We start from the raw sequence: 4,091 nt of genomic DNA on the forward strand, positions 1-4,091 counted from the left end.
CCAGCTACTCAGGAGGCTGAGGCAGGAGAATGGCGTAAACCCGGGAGGCAGAGCTTGCAGTGAGCTGAGATCTGGCCACTGCACTCCAGCCTGGGCAACAGAGCCAGACTCCATCTCAAAAAATAAATAAATAAAAAGGGACGTTTGGAAGGTGATTAAATCATGAAGGTGGAGCCCTCATGAATAGAATTAGTGCCTTTATAAAAGGGCTGGAGAGAACTAGCCAGGCCTTTTTTGCCCTTCTGCCTTCTGCCATGGGAGGATGCTGCCACAAGAAGGTGCCATCAGTGGAGAAAGTCCTCACCCAACACCACACCTGGCGTCACCTTGCACCTAGACTTCCAGCCTCCAGAACTACTGTGAGCAATAAAGTTCTGTTCTTTATCAATTACCCAGTCTGGGGCACTTTGTTATAACAGCACAGGTGACTGAGACAGGCAGGGAAAGCACGGCCTCCCCAGGTGCTGCAGCAGCAGCAGCAACCAGTGTGAGCTCCATTGCCACATCTGGCTCCCAGCAGGCCTTGGAAGTGCTCGTTGGCAGCTTGACTGATGGCCACCTGCTGCCTCATTCATAGAGGGATGTAGGCTTCACAAAGAGGCCTCCACCTAACCCGTCTCCCTTCCTCCCAAGGAAAAGGGGCTGGCTAACCTATGGGACTGTTAACAAATTCCTCCCTCCTAAAAACAAAAGGAACTCAGGTCACTTTGGAGTTCCATGTTGGGCCAATGTGATGATGGTAGCCAGAATGGGTGAGAACCCACAAGAGAAGGGAAATATTGTAGATAAAGTCAGGATCGTGAGGTCCAGCCATGCCACCCTCAGGAACTAGAAAGTTTGCCCTTAGTGAGACCTGTTAGCGCTGATCCGCTCTCAGCTGGCCATTATTCTACTTCTCTTTGCCATCTTGTGAACTCCTGTTTTTTTATGAGCCCTGCATGGGCTGTGCCAGCTCATGGCATCTTTCTTCTGACTCCACAAGGCACAGAGAGTTTGCATCTTACTTTGTAATTCATCCAGCACCCATATTTAAGCATAGCAATTAATCTATCTACATCCTTTCCTTCCATGGGACTGTGGGGGACCTTTAGTACCCTCATATCATCTGGCTCCCAGCAGGCCTTGGAAGTATTTGCTGGCTGCTTAACTGATGACCACCTACTCTCACGCTCTTGCACTCTCTCTCTCCCCCTCTCTCTGGCATTCGGAGGTGGGCTACTTAGTCACAAAGTACCCACCAACTCTTTTAAGAATAATGAGAAGCCAGTTACACTCCTACATGAACACAGCGTTGGTACCTAAAATCCAATTGCTGTGTTACAATCTAGTTGTATGGCCAACTTTCTATTCATGGCCTACAGGTTTAATCACTTTAGGAGAGACTGTGGGAATTGAAGAAATAAAGTCTTAAAAAAAAAAAAAAAAAAAGTTGGTAGAGAGAGCAGGAGTGAAAGCCAGCCCTCCAAAGCTTGTTGATTTGACCCGGCCCACACACTCAGCCGCCAGTTGGGCACCTCTTGGGTAGGGGCTCCACCTCTGGCCCCACTGGCTTTGCTCTGGCAAGAGTTATGTGGTCTGCTATGTAGGGGCTATGGGCAAAGGACAATTCTTTCAGAAAAAGATGGTCTTGCGCAGCTGGCCGTGGTGGCTCACACCTGTAATCTCAGCAGTTTGGGAGGGTGAGGCAGGTAGATCACCTGAGGTCAGGAGTTCAAGACTTGCCTGGCCAACATGGTGAAACCCCATCTCTACCAAAAATATAAAAATTAGCTGGGCACGGTGGCGGGCACCTGTAATCCCATCTACTCCAGAGGCTGAGGCAGGAGAATCGTTTGAACCTGGGAGGCGGAGGTTTTGGTGAGTGGAGATCATGCCATTGCACTCTAGCCTGGGCAACAAGAGCAAAACTCCATCTCAAAAAAAAAAAAAAAAGAAAGAAAAGAAAAGAAGGAAGAAAAAAAAAAAAAAAAAAGAGAGCAAGAAAGGAAAGAAAGAAAGAAACTGCCAAGCTGTCTTATGAAGTGAGTGTATAATTTTGCTTTCCCACCATTGATGAATGAGAGTTCCTGTTACTAGTGTTTTGCATTTTGGCTATTCTAATAGAGATATAGAATATTTCATTGTCGGCCGGGCGCGGTGGCTCCAGCCTGTAATCCCAGCACTTTGGGAGGCCGAGACGGGTGGATCACGTGAGGCCAGGAGATCGAGATCATCCTGGCTAACACGGTGAAACCCCATCTCTACTAAAAATACAAAATTAGCCAGGTATGGTGGTGGGTGCCTGTAGTCCCAGCTACTCTGGAGGCTGAGGCAGGAGAAGGATGTGAACCCAGGAGGCAGAGCTTGCAGTGAGCCAAGATTGCATCACTGCACCCCAGCCTGGGCGACAGAGTGAGACTCCATCTAAAAAAAAAAAAAAAGAGCAAGTAGTCAAGTTATTTGTTACTTTTTAGGTAAGGCATTCTAAGTGTTATTTAATGCATGTGAGGTCAGTGTTAATGGAGAAAAGTGTTAGATGGTGAAAGTCTGAAAATGTATTTTTACTTCTCATTTTAAGTCTTTTCAAAAATACTTCGAGTATCTAGAATAGTGTACAGAATGACTTCACAGACCCCTGTGTCCCCATCCTCCTCGATGGTGGGGATCACAATGTCATGCAGCATCTAGAAAGTAACAGGGAGCTGGGAGGGAGGGACGCTGATGAGCCACAAGCTGAAGGTAAGTGAACTCCAGCACATTACTAGGCAGATTGTCTAGTTGTGTGTAACTCCGTGTGTCTATTTCCCAGTTTCAGTTTTTATTGAAACATTCCAGTCTTGTCTCAAGTATACAAGAGTCATTTGGCCACATTTGGGCCAATGTAATGATGCTGGCAAGAATGGGTAAGAACCCACAAGAGAAGGGAAATATTGTGGATAAAGTCAGGACCGTGATGTCCAGCCACTCCTCTGCACTACATGCCTGTCAGAGAGAGAGAGAGAGCAGGTGGCCATCAGTCAAGCAGCCAACAAGCACTTCCAAGGCCTGCTGGGAGCCAGATGATGTGAGGGTACTAAAGGTCCCCCATGGTCCCATGGAAGGAAAGGATGTAGATAGATGAATTGCTATGCTTAAATATGGGTACTGGATGAATTACAAAGTAAGATGCAACCTCTGTGCCTTGTGGAGTCAGAAGAAAGATGCCATGAGCCAGCACAGCCCATGCAGGGCTCATAAAAAAAGGAGCTCACAGGATGGCAAAGAGAAGTAGAATAATGGCCAGCTGAGAGTGGACCAGTGCTAACAGGTCTCACTAAGGGCAAACTTTCTAGTTCCTGAGGATGGAAATGATAACAAGTTTTTTCCCCTCTATATGAGCCGTCCTTTTGCAGAGCACACAGGTTGCACAAGGTGCAGATAAGATAAAATCAAGCTTTAAAGTCACTGATACAATTTGACTGCGTCCCCACCCAAAGTTTCATCTTGAATCATAATCCCCCATAACCCCCATAATCCCCACATGTCAAAGGAAAGACCAGGTGGAGGTGATTGAATTGTGGGGATGGTTCCCCTGTGCTGTTCTCGTGATAGTGAGTGAGTTCTCATGAGATCTGATGCTTTTATAGTGTTTGGTAGTTTCTCCTGTGTTCGTTTTCCCTCCTGCCGCCTTGTGAAGAATGTCCTTGCTTCCCCTTCACCTTCCACCATGATCGTAAGTTTCCTGAGGCTTCCCCAGTCATGTGGAACTGTGAGTCAATTAAACCGCTTCCCTTTCTGAATTACCCAGTTTCGAGCAGTTCTTTATAGCAGTATGAAAACAGACTAACACAGCCACCTCCTGTGGCCTGAGACCTAATGGGGTGCCTCACTCCAGGCAGGTACGGTGCACACAGTGGAGAAAGCGGGTAATGTTCTGGCAGCCAAAGATGAATCCATCTAATCCAGGATTAGGGGACTGCTACGGTGTGAATGTATGTGTCCCCTCAAAATTCATATATTAGAATCTGAGACCCAATGTTTAGTATTAAGAAATGGGGCCGGGCGCAGTGGCTCAAGCCTATAATCCCAGCACTTTGGGAGGCCGAGACGGGTGGATCACGAGGTCAGGAGAT

The sequence above is a fragment of the Colobus angolensis genome, unplaced genomic scaffold, assembly GCF_000951035.1.
Source record: "Colobus angolensis palliatus isolate OR3802 unplaced genomic scaffold, Cang.pa_1.0 Scaffold75, whole genome shotgun sequence".
NCBI classification, from domain to species: domain Eukaryota; kingdom Metazoa; phylum Chordata; class Mammalia; order Primates; family Cercopithecidae; genus Colobus; species Colobus angolensis.